The sequence below is a fragment of the Lonchura striata genome, chromosome 2 (genome assembly GCF_050655825.1).
Source record: "Lonchura striata isolate lonStrDom1 chromosome 2, ASM5065582v1, whole genome shotgun sequence".
NCBI lineage: Eukaryota > Metazoa > Chordata > Aves > Passeriformes > Estrildidae > Lonchura > Lonchura striata.
In genome coordinates, this window is record NC_140704.1 from 116,540,167 (window position 1) to 116,560,276 (window position 20,110).

A 20,110-nucleotide genomic window follows, 5' to 3' on the forward strand; every position below is an offset into this window, starting at 1 on the left:
GCCACTCCATACTCCCTGGTTTGGCCTTGCAGAACTGTGAGCATAGAAGATAGTAGTGTTTTTGTTTTTCTGGCTTACATAAGGTACAACCAGAAACTTTTTAAGATTTTTTTTTTTTTTTTTCTGCAGGGTTAGAGGATTAAAAAGATTTTTACGAGATGCTAAGATTGTCATGTGAAGCTACATCTTGAAACAGAGGTTTTAAAAAAGGGTTTTTTTAGGAAAAAAAAAGCTCCATCAAGTACCATAAGCTGCAGTTAAGAGGTCAGTTCTGAGACCAGTTTCAGTGAAAGTTCTTATGCTGACAGATCCAAACTCTCACCTTTCTCCTTTGAACAGATAGAAAATCCTTTTAGCTAGATGTCTTTATTCTTTTTCTTATTTTGCTTCAAGAGTCCAGTGAGGGAAGACAAAAGGTCTCAGAAACATCAAACCCCTTAACTGAGGCAAAGAAGCAAGATAGTGGTTTTGTACTGCAGTTCCACCAAGTGTAGCAAAGGGTCCAACTGGGGCAAGATCACAAACAACTTAGGTTCTCTTCACAGAAGAAGACAAATATTTGAAAGAAGTGTGAAGCTGAGGCCTTGCATCATTTCACAAGAATCAGGAGCTCAGGCTGTACTTAACATGGAAACTCAAAAGCAAAATGAGAACTCATGTCTTGGTGCTGCAAGCAGTTCCACACGGGCATGCACAGCTCTCTCCCCTGACAGGAAGTTTGAGGGTCCCAGTGGTGGTGCAGTATTAGGGAGATCTGAGCCATGTGAGAAAATTAGGGCAATCTTGTGACGACTATGAATGACCAAGGGGCTCATAAGATAGCAGTAAAATGTTCAGAGGAATATGAATTTAGGAAGAGCTGCCTGAACTACTGAATCTTATCCAGTTCCCTCAGGCAGCAATGTCATATAACCTTTCACAAATATTTAAACCTAATCTTAAAAGTAATTAGGCTTTTTGGCCCTCTTCCTCTTCTTGGAAAGCCTTCTGGAATCTCACTGCTCTGATGATTTGAAACTGACTTCCAATTTCAGCCTAAACCTATTTGTAACTAGTTTATATCTATTTGACTTTGTGCCAGTGTTATCCCCTAATTTAAATTTTTTTTTCCAGCCCTAGTGTCATTCCCCCATCTCTCCTTCTCTTCTTGATATATTTATAGCAAGCCATCATATGCCCTGACAGCTTTCATTGTGCCTGAATGCACAAACCAAGCTTATACAGAAGACATTGATGCAGTGCAGTGAAATTTGGTGCAGAGAGTCCTGAGCTATTGCTGACTCCAGCTGATCTGTCTACCTGTTGTGCTGCAGCAAGACCAGCTCAGGGCCAGAAGCAGTTCATCCACTTTAATGCACTTTGAGATAATAAATACAGCCCATCAGCACCATGCTGTGATGTACTGCTTCTAGAGCAGATAAAGTCCATGGTAGCTCAGGGCTTTCAGCACTGCTCTTCTTCAGTGCTCAGTGCAGACATTCGCTAATCAGGCTCCCTGGCTTGTTTCCACACCATCCTAATGGGATGAAGCCTTACTCTAAATCGCTTCTCAATTCTACATTTTTCCCAGACTGTGACTACTTCTGCACCTTCTGCCATGGTCCAGAGATGATCTCCCTTATGTCCTGCCCTGTGGCTGTAATATTTGTCACAGTCTGCGAAGACTGTGACTGGTAGCATGAGTTATTTCTGTGACTACATCACACTGGTGACTCACAGGCATCCTGTGCAAAGCTAGTATATCATGGAGCTACTTGCTCTTCCAGTCTTGTGATCAGCTCTCAGCTCATCAGTAATGAGGATGGGGTATAGGAGCAGGTACATTTATCACCCAGAACATAAGATGGGACTTTTTCTTTTTTTTTTCCCCCGACATTATGGGGAAGGGGAGGGGTAGAGAAATGAGCCATCGTTTTAAGAGTTAGATTTCTGTGAGACAGCTCCAAAGGGGGCCAGGGTAAAGATGCATGTTTGGATGCAAATTCTTTTACTGGAGGCAGGTTAGAGGATTTATATGCCAGTTCTACCCTTTCCACATCTTTTGACTTCCAGCCATGACTAAATAGGAGAAAATAGAAAGCCCTGAAAAGGGCAAAGAAGAAAGAATGAAAGGCTCATAGGAAACCTTTTCTTTATGGTGTTCCAGAGGTAAAATATCTTCAGCATTTATCAAGTCTTGTTCCATCTTTGCAATCAGATGGTTTATTTCTAAATGATTTTTTTTAACCCCTGCAGTTGAATTATATTTCAGCAGCCTTGGTTGGGACAGAACTCCAATGACAAAATCAACACTATATTCTATGTACTTCTTTTTTTTGATCCAGAATAATCAACTCTTTCAAAGCCCATTCTCACTTTATGTGAGAAGATCTTTTGGAACACAAATAACACTATAAAAAATTTTAAATCTTCAGTGAGAGGGGTGTTTTTTTGCTGTTCTGTTTTCTTTTTAAATATGAACAGGTGAAGCTCAATGAATCAATGTAATTTCCTTTTTATTTTCCTGTGTATAAATGAAATACTGTGAGTCCATTTATTTTGATTGCTTTGTGATCAGCTTCAAGGGCTTTTAAAAGAGATGTGCAAATCAGTACAAAATTTTAAAAAAGTTATTTGCAAATATGAGCTTCATCCAGGGGTCAGGGAGTTATCTAAGTTACTGAAAGCTTGTGCAAAACATTTGTTTTACTGAACAGGAACATTAGATTTTATGTTTGTAAATATATTCAGTGTTAGCTTTAAACTATGAGTTATGAGCTCTTTGTATAGAAAAAAATAAAAAACAACTCCTGATACATAAAATGTTGGACTGCCTCATAGTAAATACATAAATTTGGCTAAATTTAAATCAAATACAGTGGGTGGCTGTACTGCAGAGAAGATAGATGGCTGTTTAAAGTGGTCTTTCACCCTTTGCCAGTTGGCTGCTGAGAGGATTTGCAGCTGAGCCCATGAGCAGGCTTCTGAGAAGTCTGTAGTCCATGGGTTCCAGCTGCTCAGAGGAAGTCAGGCCTGTTACTCTGTCCTTCACAAAAAGACCTGATCCTTTCTAATCTCAGTGAGGGAGACTTCCCTTCAATTATTTGATGGGAAAAAAAACACTGACCTCACAACACAGAGTAAAGATGAGAGAAAATCTGTGTCAGGCTAGTTCAGGAGGACATCTTTTCTGGACTCCAGTGCTCCAGATGAAAGGATTAATAAATAATAGAGTATAATATCCTTATATCCTTTTTTTTTCCTAATTGTTAAGTTATTTTTATGATTCCCCAGATTTAAGATAGACAGTGTTAACCCTGGGGTTAGGAACATTGGCTGTCTTCATTCAATTGATGCATGAGAGGAGCAGAAGAGGATATTTTTATAAATTCTTTGCTGTTTAATGCTAAGCTTTAATACTGTGATCCTAGTGTCTGTGACTTGAATAAAGTATTCTGCGTTTTATTATATGGCAGTGTTTTAATTAGAATAATTTTCTTTGTTATATTGCTACCATAATTCTTCCACAATTTTTATGAGATGCCTTCAATAGTTTCAGTATTTCCATTCAATTTTTTGAAAAGATGCTACATTCAGTTTAGATTGATTTAATTACACATTGTTATATTCTGAATACTGCTTAAAAAAGGAAGGGGAGGAGGCAAGGGAGAAGATAGTGTGTTGCAGTACAAACAGATAAAATGATTGATGCTTTCTATAAAAGTATAAATCATAATTCTTGATTTTTTAAATTTATACAATATGTAAAATAAACATATTGTCAATGGGACTGCATTTTCTTTTTTATGAGTTCTGATACTTTTGTATAGGCTAAATAACTTTTTCCCTAAGGTTACAGATGAATTCATCTATGTTGAATAAACCCTGAAAAGTATTGACTTCTATGTGAAGTTTGCTGAGACCAAATCAAGCTGAAAAAAATTACTGTTATTCGCCTTATTTCTAATGCTTTCTTTGCTTCAGTTATTAAATTTTGTGTGAACATGTAATTAGAAAAAGGCATGTGGGTTGTAAAAGGAAATTTGAGTAGCTCTAACCTAAAAGCTGTATGCTTTCTTATGTTTTGCTGAATTCTAGTACTGAATGGCCAGATGAAAGTCTTAAGTTCCTTAAGAAAAAATACTGCAAATCACATGCTTTCAGAATCTCTCCAGGCAATGTCTCTGGTTTGTGTGTGCTCCGTCAAATAGTCCCTGGGCTGTGGCACTTAAAGTATGATATTTTCATAAAAGCATTTTCCTACAGCTATTTAAGTGCATTACACCATTTGCTAATATTTTTCAGCAGTAGTTTTACCTGCAGCATGAACCTCTTTTAATACTGGTTGTTTGTTTTAATGTTGCTGTTGTTGTTTTTTCCTAATGCTTTGCTCTTTTCAACACTTTAATACCAGAGGATCGCAGAACATATAACCATTTTAACTGGAAGAGACTACAAATATAAAAGCATCTATACCTAATATGTTCATAATGTGTCTAAGCTCATAGTCTAAAAGCCTCTACTTAATCCTATTTACATGTTTAGAATTAATCTGTCAAGTATCTTTGAGACAAAAGAATAAAAATTTTCCAGACTTGTTTCAGATAAAGATCTCCACTTTCTTCATGAATAAAATTATTCAAGAAGAAAGAAACTAAAGTATACCATTCTCTTCTAACATCTGTCAGAAGCCACAACATAGAAAACATGGTTCACTTTAAAACACTAAAAATAAAATTTCCCTTTAAAACAATTCTGTGATGATCACAATTAAAAATAAACATTTTGTTAACACAACTTCAGGTCATTCCCTCAGGTCCTGTCACTGGTCACCATAGGGACGAGATTCTCTTCCTCTCACAAAGAGTTTAATATCTTTTTTATATTGCAATGCCCAAATATTCAAGGTGAGGCTGCCCCAGGGCAGATCAGAGGACAATCCCTTCCCTTGCCCTGCTCACCATGCTGTGCCTGATGGACCCCAGGAAAAGTTTGGCCCTCCTGGCAGGGCACTGCTGATTCAAATTTAGCTTGCCACCAACCAGGACCTCCCATATCCCTTGACTAAGCTTCTCTCTTACTCCAGAAAACAAATTTTAATGTCTTTGTCCCTAATTCTTTGATGACAGTAATTTTTTAAAGTGCAAACTAATTCTGGCCTTATTTTTTATGTCTTACATCTCTTTACTGTTGACCACTGCCTGAAATGTTTTCTAACGTTGCAAATGCATGATCTAATGGATTTAGACCTTTTCAGGTCATCCTTTTCATGTGTACCCCAAGCTGATGTTCACATTGTTCCTGTAAATGTGATGCCGGAAGTATGGCCAGATAATGACGATAAAAGGCTTGATTTACACCCATAGTTTTTCCCTTATAGCCTTTTTTAGCTTCTCAGGTAGCTCAGCTGACTCCTTGATAATGTGACTTATAGTGGAACAGAAAATGAATTAAGCTGGAAAAGATTTAGAAGGCAAATAGGAAATAGAAAAAATTAGGCAACATAAAGAGATAGTGTTAGCCAGGAATTTTTTTATTCTGTGGGAAGATTGCAGTTTCCTAGATGTTAGCAAATCTAAAGGCAAATTATTTCATCACCAATCCAACATTATTATCAAACCAAAGTGCTTTTATTGTGATGTTGCCAAGATGCTTGATAAAGGTAGGGGTTGACAGTTTTCCCAATTTCATGCCTTTCCAAATTACAATAATTGAAGAAGTCCCTGCTCACTGCATGGCATGGTAGGTCGTAAGAAGGCAGAAACTATTCCACTCACACTACTAAATTTCTGTATGCATCTGGGAAGATTCTTTTCAGTCTGAATATTAAGTCATAGCCCCAGACAGTGTTGCATTGAATAACACAAAGGTCCTTCAGTCTAAACCAATTCCATAATCAGGCAGAGGCTAAAGGCATCAGATCTAATAGTTCTGCCATTATCTCTTAATGACCCTTTTGTGGGCTACTATGAGTCATATATTTTCTGCTTGACCCATTGCAGACAATTCCAAATAAGAGGCACTCAAGTCAAAGTATTTGTATAGAAAACACTATGTCCATTTACAGAATTATCAAATTATTTTAGAGTATCTCTAGGTGAGTCACAGCGTCAACAATGTATTAATGAGTCCAGCAGAAATCAATAACTCTCTGCATCTACTCAGCAATCTTTATAAATTATCATTGTAGGCCCCAGAACTGGGGCCAAAATTCAAAATTGTATATAAAGATTTACTTTAGTCTAACATATGATCTTGAAAATGTACTAGTTCATCAATCTTTTAGAGGTCAGTGAGACTCAAACAAGGATAGTTGCTAATAGAACAAATCCTAAAAGTTTGTTTAGCATTCAGCAATATCTCCCTAAACAGACAAGATGTGTTGCTATCTCATATAAGGGACAATGTGAGGAGTGGTTGAAAGAAGAGTTTGGATCCTTTCTTTCTCCTCATAAAGTATAATTGTAAATTTGGAAACCACCTAAACTGCAGTAGTTACTAAAACTGCACTTCTCAGCCAAAAAGAAATTCTCCCTGAGCTGTGGATGAAAGGCTCAGGGAGCACAACATAAAAACCAGCTTTTTTTTCTGCCTCTAGTGCTTTGTGGTGTGCATGTTCCCAAGTAAACTTCTAATGTTATTAGTCAGCACTCACTGTAGAATACTGACAAATCTTATTGTAGTACAGCCTCTTCTGTTATCATGGTTTTCAGGATATATGGAACATTATAATAACAAAATGGTACGAAAACAATTGTCGTATCTTACTGTTGTCTTTGTCAAACAATATAAGTGAGCAAGAAAAATTTTGTAGTCTGCGTCACCAAGGCTACAAAAGTTGGTCTCAAATAACAGGTTCCCAAGCTAAGGATCTTGGCTCCAAATTGAAAGATGTATGTAGGATCATAAACTTCAAATGATTTGGATTTTATTTTGGGAGAAAATCAATTTAATTAGCTAAGTATATAATTGGTTCACATATTGGTAACAAAGGAATAAAAATTATTTGTAAGTGGATGATTACCAGAAAATGTTGCGGCATCATTTTTATAACAATAAAAATTTGGAAATTTATAAAGACTGTCCTGTGAAATTACTTGTTTCTCTTTTTCTTTCTTTCTTTTTTTAAATTGTTCTTTTAAAGAAAAATATCAACAGACCTAGACAGTAGAATTTCATGATGATACACTTGATATACATCTTGTATCAAAATGTACATGCATACCATATCAAAATATTATATCAAAATGCAAGCAAACCTGATAGTTGATGTGACTTCAGATGTTGTCACATCTCCCTTGTAAAAAAAGGACATGTCAATTCTTTGACTTTAAGGGAATTCAATTTTCTTCAAGTTTTCAGTACTTAGAAAAAGTGCCTCTGGTTTTCTAGACACTTATATGAAGTGATATAAAAGAGATATGCAGTATAGATGGCAGAGTATTCAGCCAACATAGTTTCTCAGTAAGAAGTGATGCTGATGATATAAGCAAAATTATGGTAGGGAATATTCTTGGGCACTGGAACCGAACATCTTTCACTGCTCAGTTGTTATGTCCTACTTAAGTTGTTAAATGATTGATTAAAATGGTTCCTGGCAGATACTTGGCCTGGGCTGTCTCCAAAGCAGCTCCAGGTGCAATTACAGAGTGTGCACTGATCAGGTCATCCACCACAAAGGAGACAGAATGTGATCATTCTGTTCTGGAGAGGGAAAGAGTGTAGTGATGTGTGTGAGGGCTGCTCAATGCCAGCTCATCTCGAGTCCAGAAGACAATATTGAGCATGTTTAATTTAGTAGGATAGACATAGCCTTGGAGACCTTCTCCTGTGTATTAACAGAAAATCACCTCAGAAATCAAAGGCTTAATTAGAACCAAGGCATTCATTTAATTTGTCCCTGTCTACTAGTATTTTAATGTGTTTGCAGTAAAGCTGTGCCTGCCTTGTCCATTTTGCATTTCAAATTTGACTGTTGCTGTCAAGGCTCACAATAGGTCTTCTCTTATGGAAACATTGTGTCAGACCTTTCTTATGGGGAATTACATAAGTCTGAGTTTTGTCTCTCCTGCTGTTCAAGGGGCATGAAACATTAAATCCACTTGGATATATCAAATTGGAAGGGTCTGTTTCACTCTTCTGGGAGATGGAACAGCTTATGTTATCTGTTTGGGAGCTGTTTCAGGAAAGTCTTCTATTCCACTGGGACAGAAAATAAATAACACCATAGATGACTCTGGTAAGTATGCTATCTTACCAGACTTGGGATATGATATAAAAATCATGCAATCTCAGTAAACTTTATAAACGTTTTTTTTTCCCCTGGTCCCATTGTATGATTATCAAAGTATTTTAATTACTCATCTAGGGACGTAAGTAAATTCACTGGAAATATGAAGCAAAATCCAATCACATTCGTTTTTTTTCAGAATACAAAATTATTTTATGACATTTGTAATCATATTAAGATGTTATTACCAACTATGCTGTAAATCTCTTGCTTAAGTTGTTAAAAACATGGAATAATTTAACAGCTTTAAATTCCAATTTATCTTCTCTAATTCATATTACTTGCATGAATTTGCATCTTTTTTGTTCTTTTTTATTAAAAAAGAACAAAATTCATAAGTGGTTATCACAAGTTTCCATACCTTAAAATTAAGGAAAATAAAACTTCCAAACTCCAAAAAACCCCAAAAAAACTCTTGTCAAAAGAGGTATCAATATTGTAGTACTAATCACACTTTAACACTACTGTTTAATTATATTATCACTTACTGCTTTGTTACAGAGGCCTCCTGTCTTATTCAAAGCACAAAATGAACAGTGCTTAATGAACAGTAGCTATTCAATATTTTCTCTTTTACTCATCATTCAAAATCTAGTTCATGTCTTATTTACTGCATGCTCTTAAAATCCACTCTGAAGAGAGAATTATTACATCTCCTGGGGTTTCTGGGTTTCTGATGTTACCCATTACTATAATATCTGAATAATGCTATAATACTAAACCATTTGTTTTCCTAAGACACTGGAAGAACACTAGGAATTATGCATGCTCGCAGACAGCAGATTGAAGACAGGGTGATTAGAAGTGAAAGTTGTCCACTCTCATTTGGTGTCAGTCTTTCAGGACAGTTTAATAGTTTCCACAACTGCAAGTGCTCAGGGCAGAACGCTCACATCAGTCACAAGTATGAACACTTGGAAATTTGGAAACAAGCCACTCTGACCTATTTTTAGAAACCCAAGGAGGAACTTGCTCTTAATACAAGAAAGGATTGCATATGTTTTAGTGGCCTTGAAAGAAAGGAGTCAAAGACAGAAAGAAGCCAGTTCTTCACTCGGAATTCATTTGCTTCCAAGATAAAACACTCTTTCTTTGCCAGAAAGGTTATCTCATTTGCACCATTTCATTCCATGGCTACAGCAGAAGAGGGATCACCTGTGCAAGCAACTTAATTTCCTAAAACAGAACTATTTTACTGCCATGGCATGATGCCTCGCAGAAAGCATTGTTCAAAAAGTGACAGCTTGACTGCATGTGCCCAGCTATAACTTATTAGATTATTCTTTTAAGTGCTGGGGAAAAAGGTGAGCACAGATAATTTTCATGGGAGAGGCTTCCCCCAAAGAGCTAAATCATATCTTCTCTGCTTTAATGGTTTAGATTTTCACAGAAAAGAAACAGAGAAGCAGGGATGAACTCTCAGTGACTTTACAACCATCTAACATGCTTAGGGCAGGATACCAGAAGGTGACAGTGAGCCAGGTAACAGCAGTTCTTTGGCTTTAGGTACACAGAAAATTAAAGATATTGGCCTGGGGTGACAAGATGAACAAATAATTTAATAAGATGCACTTTTTTCCTGACATTCATTATTCTGACTACATTTCTGAAAAATATATCCTACTCTGAATCTAGTCTCATATAGCAGAACTGCATGAAAAGCTACAAGTATATATGAGGCCTTACTATATATTCGTGTAGCTCTATTAAAATGTCTGTATAATTCTATTATCTATTAATTTTGCTGATTTTCTTAACTGTATTCTGCTTTTTCATTAGCTGTCTTCTGTGATATTCGAGATTAGTGCTTAAGATTTTTTTAGGGAACACCCTTCCAAACAGAATATTCTCTTTTCTTGAAATTACCTGCCAGCAATTTTACTTCCCAGAAGGCATTTATTTCTTCTTTCCTAATATATACAAGGGTTCTGGCCACAAATCTCCAGATCCCCTTGATTTCCCTTATAGCTGAGTACCATTAGAAGAGCCATTTCACATCTTGATCATGCTCCTGCCTTATCCCAAGGTTTTAGTTTTTTACTGACTGAAAAAAAATTGAATTTGGGTCAATTTACCTGAAATAGTTCCAGTCATGAGCAATGTATAAAAGAAGTCTCATTTATTGTTGGGGTTTGGCGGGGGTTTTTTTTCTGTTTGTTTGGTTGGTTTTTTTCTGGATTTTTTTTTTTTTTTTAGTATTTTTCGAATTGCTAAAAATTACATGCTGCTTTATCAAAAATTCTAACATTAGTGTTTTAACTTTTAAACTATCAGCAACCACTTCATGAGCAGCTGGTGTGGAAATGGAAAAGTCTGAAAGGGCACTGAGGAGAACAACTGAAGCAGGGGTTGCAATTTGTACCATCCTTTATTGTCATTAAAACATACAATAGAACATACAGATTTCCATATCTTTATGAAATACAGTCTTAAATCCTGCTAATTCTGCACTTTGAAATAATAAAAATGGCAGAACACCCTTACTTCCAGGGTATGAATATTAATGTCACAGAATTGTTTAATTTAGACCTACTAGGAACATTTTGCTTTGGGCATTTGGAGGGTAAATGCATCCCTATTGCTGACAAAAACTCAGAATTCTGGAAAGCTTAGTCCATATTTAAGCTGTAAAACTCACCAGGGCTTCACAGCTTCCAGGAAAACATACCAGGCTTCAAGTGTAGCTTAATTATATCCAGACTGCATAATGGGACTGGTTAAGATTCATCTCCTTTCCCCATCTGTTCCCACCTTTTCCATACCTGATGTCCTAATTTCCACTGAAAGTAAATCAAGATATGGCACAGAAAGAAAGGTCTAGCAGGTCTGTGCTCAAAGTAATAAGATAACAGGAATTGAACATCCCACTTTAAAAACAGCATTAAGTAAATTTGGGTGGAGAAATTAAGTTGGTAATTCCACATTTGGAGACTCGGACTAGAGCACTTTTACAAAATTGATCTTCCAGAGCTGCAGGAATCAGTAATCTGGTGCTCAACTCTTATCTGCCCCGGCACCTAGCTGAAGTTCCCTGAGCTCTTTTATATGTAGTAGGAGCATGTGAACAAGATTGAAGCATAAAGATTTTATATTATTATTTATTCAGATAAAAGTATAGTATATCATTGCCTAATTAGGTCATGACTCTCTAAGTTGCTGTGTTGATTTCTGTATTAATAGAAGGACACAAAAAGAAGACCTCCTGGGACTGTGTAGGGAAAATATGTGTCCTAGGGGATAGCAATCTGGGAATTCTTAAGCAAAACTAGACATCTTTAGATGTCTCTTCTTGAAGAATGGCTTTGTTATGTCCTGCATTTCTTTCTGTCTCCTTAAAAATAATGTCTGTTTCCATAGAAACAAAAATAAAGCAGAAAGATCAGGTAAATTTGATAGAGGGAAAGAAAGCTGTTGGTGTAGTAGTTATGTAAGTGTGGTAGAACAAAAGACTCAAGAAAGCAAGTAAAGAAATCAATTTTATAATGGTAGGAAAATCATAATTATGACCCCAGATAATCCTGTATAGGGTGAGCGAGAAAAAGTCATTGTGACAATAGGACTATAAACCAAATGAGATTGAGAGTGTTCACCTCATTCAGATCTAGACAAACTGCTCATAATTTCATGGTTTAAAAATAAAGTATCTTCTAGTATTCTGCAGATTTGTTTACTACCATGTAAACTTCTTGCACAGTCATAACTAAGGAGATTAATTACTTGTTTAGAGATACTATTGTAATATGCTATAGGGTTGCTTCCATTGCCTTCCTAATCCATCAGGCAGACATCTTTATACAAAAGCTCTGGACTTTAATATTTGTCCAGTGACTTGCTGATCAGGACTCAATTCCTGCTAATTTTCTTTGTGTTTTGTGTCAAAACAAAACTCTCTTTTTGAATTTCTCCTTCCCATGAACTGCTCTGTGCATACACCCATCCAATACATTACTTTTCTGACCTTCAAGGAGCCATTAGATCCCCCAGATGTTCTTGGTCTCCCATTAACATTCAAAGATCTGAAGTGGATGAAACCAAAATTCTCAGAATGACCAACAGAGCTGGGAAGATGAAAGTTAGTAAAGGATTATGTGGAAAGAATAACCCACAATAAAATATTGCAGGGTTCAAGTGTTTGATTCAGCAGTGCTGGCTTTTTCTGACATCTTTCTGCAGCACACAGTATCCCTGTACATTCTGAACATCAGAAAGAGCAGCATTTAATTTGGTAGATCCACTTGAAATACCTGTTAGGTAAGTTTGTTAGCAAGCACCATGAGGACCAAAGTGGGACTCTGACCAAACTTTATCCTTAAAAGACTCTTGACATTTTTTCCCAGTGGCAGATTTTTTACTTCTTGAATTATAAAAATTAGACCATAAAATGATGGTCTTGGTAAAGCCTAGCTGCTCTGTCAAGTTGCTCTCCTAATGTAGATGACTGTGCAGTGCTACTGTGTGTTAAATGGCTTTCACACTTGGACAAGCAGTTTAACTTCCCTCTTGTGTTGATCTGATAATTTCCTGTTTGACACATGGAAAAGTCCATATACATGGCATACATGGGTTAGGCCTGTGCAATCAATCTTTTTTTCTAGCAGAAATTTAACAAAAAGTTACAGGCAAGCAGTTGTAGTATTAAACAAGGATTAGAACCTTTCAGATGCTTCTCAAGAACTCTAGCAAGTAAGCAATAATTTACCTTAAGACAGCACCTAATTGTAGATACACTATAAATCTCTTTCCATACTTTTTTGTAGAAATTTTAGACTTTCTAACAAAAAGTCACTAATAATTCTAATAATTCTAATAAATGTCATGATTCTCCATGTATGTTGAACTGGGTGTTTAACTGCAAAGATATCTTACCAATATTAGATAAGGTGCTGTCAGTAAAGGAAGAAGAGAATAAAGGGAACCAAAAGATTTTTATTTTCTGGTAATTATTAGAATTACTAGAATTACTAATTCTAGTAATTTTTTCTTCATATGCAGTGACAGATCACTGTTGAGAGCATAGTTCTGTCCTTCAGGATGGAAATACAGACCTATCCTTCATTTTCCCTACAGCTTTGCAGCTTTCACTGTCTAGACTTACCCTCTAGATAGATGTTGGAGAGAATTCTTGGATCATGAAGACCTGACTCTGTACATGATTCCATCAGAAACTTTGCCAGGCTTACTAGTGGTCTGCCTATGTTGCAAACCAATATCTCAAGAGCTCATTTTTCTCATCTTCTGGGTATTGCCATACCAAAAACATGGATCAGCTTGATGTGTCACTTTTCACAAAGAAGAAGGTCACACAGATATTGCCAAATAGCTGGAGAATTTGGGATTGTCTTTTGTTTTTTCTGGAAGTGCACATTATTTTGGGAGAAATTGCCAATAGTTGAGCTGTGGTTACTGTCTGTTAATGAGTCAGTGACCATACATTGCCAGTTTTCAATGCAACAATTAAATTAAATGTGATAAAGCTTCCCAATAACTTTTCTGGATAGTGGCATAGCATTGTTGCATTGGAGAGGCTATATGGATCCTTTACTGATAACAAGTTGGTGGATATTTACAAGTGTTGTTATTTTTAGACAATTCATCCTCTGCTTCAGGGTCTTTCACAACATTATGTTGAAGTCAAAAGCAGAAATACAAGTAAAACTTTAGTGAGGCACTGACAACGGATATGACTCATACTTGACAATTTTCTAGAAAGAGATAGGTCAGGAATTACATAATCCATTTGACAATGCTTTTAATGTAAATGTTTTTGGTAATCAGTCATGTTATGACAGCATTGTATCCTGACTCATTTTAAAATTAGGATTATCTCTGTGCACACACACCCACCCACCCACATAAACATATATAATTTCAGCACCTAGTTAATGATAAGTAAAATACTCAGGGCAGGCTCTAACTAGCAACAAAGAATCAGACAATAGAACTAGGGCAAGAGTGATTATGAAATAGCAGATATTGTATTCTTTAAGAAAGGAAGAACTAATAACTGGAAAATGAAAACCAATAGATTTGAGGAAGACAAACTTTAACAAACTTTTAAAGCTGACAGCCTCTCAGTTGAAAATCTGTTTAAAAGGGAAAAGAGAACTGTTCTTAGAGAAGTGATACTGAGGTCACAATTGCACACCCTCCTAATGCAAAAGAAAAATAGGCAGAGGGTAGGTGATGAGCTGGACTAAACCATGACTTCTTTGACTTGAGAGAAAGAAAATATTCAAGAAGGAAGATACTCATGGCAGAAAATAGGTCAAATATGAATGTAGATAATGGAAATATAGAGAAAAAATGAAGTGCTTGGATGTTCATGTTTATAAGTTATTAGGAATGGTATAGTCTCTACAAGTGATATGAAGGAAGTTTAATGACTTTTTTTCATTATTCCTTAATAAAATGGTCAGTTTGGATCAATTATAGAATAAATACCCCCATTAAAAGTTGAAGAGCTCAGCCTTTAGTAAAGAAGATTATATAAGCATAGTGAATGCTGGGATAAGATGCATTTAAATGAAGAATCTGGAAACATCCCATCCCAGGATATGCAAGAAAGAGCTTCTGAGTTCTCAGAAACCTTGTGGTTTATCTTTGAGATCTCACATATGTTAGGTCCCAGGAGAATGGAAGAACTTTTCTTTCTTTATTTGGAGAGAAGAAATGGGTGAACATTTCTTTCTTTATTTGAAAAGAGGAAAAGGAGGAAATATAAGCCCACCAACACTCAGTACTACTACAAATGATAAAAAACCTAATTGTGTGTCAGTGGAAAGGAAGAAGGAAATGAGTAGCAGACAAGAAGGATTTGTCAAAAGCAACATATGTCAAACCAATTTAATTTCTTTCTCTGACAGGGCAGAAGATCCCATGGAGTGGGAATAATCAGTGGATGTCATCTATCTTGAATTTAGGAGAGATCTTGACAGAGTTTCACGACATCATTTTAAGTAAGCCATTTGGTCTCTAAAGAAAAAATATTGGAAAACTGTGCCTAGAGAATAACAAAATAACATTGGGGTTGGAAAGCACTACTTGAAGTAATCTAGCCCTCCCCATGAATCTCCCCTGCTATCTCCCACTCCATGCTCATGCGGAATCAGCTAGAACAGATTGCCCAGAACCTTGTGTAGTAAAATATTTAGTATCTCCGGAGGCAGAGACTATAAACCTCCCTGGGAAACCTTTTTTAGTGCCTAGTTTCCCCCATACACCTTTTGTTCAGATGGCATTTTGTGTCTTTTAGTTTGTATCCATTGCCCCTTGTCCTGCCAATGAGCACTACTGAGAAGTCTGATTCCCTCTTCTTTGCTGTCTTCTATCAGATCTATAAACACAGAAGGCTCCCTCTGAGTTTTCTGCCATTCAGGCTGTAAACAGAATGTGAAAGAAGCTCCAGTCCCTTCACCACCTTTGTGATCCTTTGTCAGACTACTCACATCACAGATGTGTTCATGTTGCTATAGCGCCTCTCTAATTTTGTGTCTACATAGAATCACACACAATCAAGTTCTGAGATTCTGTGTCAGTAACATTGCAGAATTAATCTTAAAGGGGAAAAAAAAATAAACTTTCAGGACAATAGTTGATGGAAACATTATTGTCCTTATCTTATTTCTGTGCTATTCCTTTGGCCATAAAAGTATCCATGCACTTTAGAGGGCACTTAACTCTTTTACCTACATGTATTCAAAACAATTTTATGAGATACCCCATTCCACTGTGAACAATCCTATCATATATTACAGATGTTTAAGACCATCTTCCATTCTATAAAACCCAAAACAAATAATACCTTTTACTCACACAGAACTAAAATTGCAACCATACATGCAAAACAATAAAGTACAAGGATTTAAATTATTCTTCTTCTTCTATCTTTTTTTTTTTTCCCTACAAATAAATCTGCAGAAAAATGACTTTATTCCATGACCTTTGTCCCAGTCCAGAAAGAGATTTAAATCTACTCCAACTCATATATAAGTTTATTTGAAATATATTTGGAATAAGTTCAGCATGATTTCTTGGAGCCAAATTAATTTTCTCTGTTAGAAGATGTAATTTTATTGTAACAAAATAGTTCACATTTGCTTAGAGATTAGGAGAATTTAGGATTAAAAATAGGCAGGTGAATTTTCTAAAAACCTTCACTGACAAACTGTTTCTTAGAACTATTTTCAGACATTGCTTGGGCACTTAGTTGTATTTATCTCATTGAAAATTAATGAAAAACAAGAGTCAAAGGACAACAAATTAACAGAATATACCACTTGCATCACTTTCAGAAGTTTTATCTTTCTTCTTTATCTGTCATTTAAACATATAGAGATTACAGAAATTCTTTGTGATTATCAAATATAGGGATAAACTATATTTTGAAATTAATTTTAAAGGAATAATTTTCCCTCTCTTCTTAAGTACTATAGTATACTCAGCATTTAAAAGAGTCTATGAAAATATAGACTTTAGTTCTATTAGCACCACAGCACAACACATATCAGCTGTCTGATTTCTAAACAATGGTATTACTTATAATAAATGCAAAATTCAAAAAGAAGAAGGAAGTGTATGGCACATGGAAAAAGGGACAGGCCTCTTGGGAGTAACACAGGAATGCTGTTGGAATGTGTAAGGATGTGACAAGGAAGGATGAGGTCCATTTGGAATTAAATCTGTCAAAGGGTATTAAGGACAATAAGAGTGAGGATTTCAGGGAAAGCTACTGTCACTAGAGTTTTAAAAAGGGCATGGAAGAGGAAGGACACAGGAAAGTACAGGCCAGTCAGCCTCACCTTCATTCCTGGAAAGGTGATGGGGCAGATCATTCTGGAGGTCACCTTTAAGTGTGTGGAGCAAAGGAAGGTTATCAGGAGTATTCAGCACGGGTTCACCAAGGAGAAATCGTGATTGACCCTTCTGATAGCCCTCTATGATGGCACAACTGGCTGAGTACTTGAGACAAGAGCAGTATGTGCTTGGCTCCAGCAAGGCTTTTGACACTGTCTGCAATAATACCCTCATGGGCAAACGTAGGAAGTGTGGGTTAAATGAGAGGACAATGAGGTGGGTTGAGAATTGGTTGATTGGCTGAGCTCAGGGAGTTGTGATCAGCAGTGCAGAGCCTAACTGGAGGCCTGTAGCTAGTGGTGTCCCTCAGGGGATAGTACTGGGATACTGGATACTACAGCTGTCTTCAAATTTGCTGTCAATGACCTGGATGAAATGACAAAGTGTGCCCTCAACAAGGTTGCTGATGATATGAGACTTGGAGGAGTGGTTGATAACACCAGAAGGCAGTGCTGCCACCCAGCAAGACCTAGACAGGCTGGAGAGCTGAATGCAGAGGAGCCTGGTGAAGGTCTACAAAGGCAAGCACAGGATCCTGAACCTGAGGAAGTATAACCCCCCACACCAAGACAGGTACAAAGCAGCTCTGTGGAGGAAGATGTGGGGGTCCTGATCAACAAGAAGGTGCTGTGAGCAGGTAGTGGCCAAGCCAAAGGATTGGAGAGGGTCCAGAGGAGAGCTATGAAGATAATGAGAGGACTAAAGCATCTCTCTTGAGGAGAGGCTGAGAGAGCTGAGCCTGTTTACCCTTCAGAAGACTGAGAGGTGATCATATCAACATCTACAAATGCCTTAAGGGCAGCTGTCAATCATATGGGAACAGAATCTTTTAAGTGGTGCCCAGTGACCAAAAAATTAACAGATACAAACTGCAACAGAGGAAGTTCTGTCTGAGGACAAACTTATTTACTTTGTGTGTGACAGAGCACTACAACAAGCTATTCAAAACCCATCCATACATGGCCTGTGCAACTTGCTGTAACAGCGGGGTTAGACTAGATGACTTCCAGAGGTCCCTTTCAACCCCAACCATTTTATTATTCTAAAGTGGTGATAAATTTTCAAAATCTTTCATTTTAACTTATGTATTTGTATTTGAAAGTCTTAGACTCTTGACAGAATAGTGACATATAGGTGTTGCCTTAATTTCCAAGGTAGTTTTGTCTTTGACCCCATACTACTATCCTTACAGATTAATTCAGTTACCAATATTTACACCATAGAAGGCCTCATACAAGCTACTTGTTATTTTTAGAAAACTCTTTTTCAAACAAGAAAGACAATAAGTAGTAATACAAATGGATTCTTATTAAAAAGTGGCAGATCTGTGAACATTCACTGAGCCGGACTGTAAGCCATGTAACAGCTGTAACTAAATGCAAAGCTACAATTGACCTTTACCAGTTGTGTGTTCACAAAACAAATTGGTATTGACTAGATGAATGTCTGTAGTGATCAGACAGATTGATTAAATTTATAGAGATTTTGGGTCTTGTTTTGCGAAGGGTCAAAATCAGCATGATTTTTTAGGATTAAATTATTTTTTTAATAAATACAGGATATTTTCAACCTTGAGAGCTCATGTGTCATGTATAGTAAACTCGTAAGAAATTATAAGGAAGACATGTGGATATGAAAAACACTCTTTGCGTTAATTGGTTTTTGATGATTGACATCTGCTGCTATTTTTGTGCTAGCCATTTTTCTAGGGTTCAGTTTCTCCCTTCCATCTATATATCTCTATCTCAAAAATTATCTTCATACCCTCTGTTTCTATTATACTTCACTGATTCCCATTTCCCCCAATACATGGTTCTTCACAAAATTAATATTTCTTAAATAGAGAGATGCATTAACAAGAAAACTATAAGTAGCACTTTGCTTTTATTACTAGGCTAACCCAAGTAGTGTATCTGGCTTTTTCATAAGGAACAGAAGCCAATTTTCCTGATGAATTAAAGAAGAAAGAAGATCAATCTGCTGGAAAAGGCTATAAAATGCTAGTTTTTCTCTAAAATAAGTAGTAATGGCTGCTGCTGTTTTCCATTCGCATTGGGGAAACATGTACTTACAGGCCAGATTATTGTTATTTTGCATCAAATGAAACTACAAAGAAAGAATAAATTTGTAAGGAAAATGTTTCTATGTGTACTTGGCAGAGTGTCATTGCTGCATTGTGTGAGTACTATCAGTGAAAATAAATCTCCTGAGCTTTTGGGGGGTTTTAACAGGGAAATTGATATACTTTTTGGTTTTTATTTCAACCATACCTTAAACTGTAGCATTCCTCTGCTTTTTATCAGCCTTAATTAGAGAGAGGAAAATAAGGAAATGAAGTGGACATTTATGGACAAGTAGGGACAAAGTGGACAAATTGTGGACAAATATCTTTTAAAGAAAAAATCCATTGAAATATTCCTTCAGTCTTCAATGTGAGAAGTTACACATCTAAAAGAATGCTTCAATTTGATCAAAAACTTTGAAAGTACATACATGAAACTTTTTTGTGTGTCTCCTGTAAAACAAAATATATAAAAATATAGACCAATAAATATCATAAAATAAAATCTTCCTTTTGCCTGTTTGTTTAGATTTTTCAGCTAATGTCAAGCAGATCTTTAATACAGAGCATTCTAAGTTCATTTAACTCAACAGCACAGGCACTGGCATTCTCTTGACTGCCTGGGTGACAGCAGGCTATGAAGCAAAACACATCTAAACATGGACTACTTCCATGAGCAAAAAGCTTTTGATAAACTTTTTAAAACACTTTTAAAAATTAAAAAGAGTATCTCTCTGGTTTTGCAGTTGTGTAATAGAATAATAGCATGAACATAGAGGGGTATTATTTAATATTCCTGATATTTGTTATTACAAGGCTATTTGTGTAAGCCTGAATCATAAGTGCCTGGGGATGTTTCTGAAGGACACAGCCTTTCCTCTTTATCAGTTTTGATCTAGGCAACATCAAAATGACTGGAAATTGCT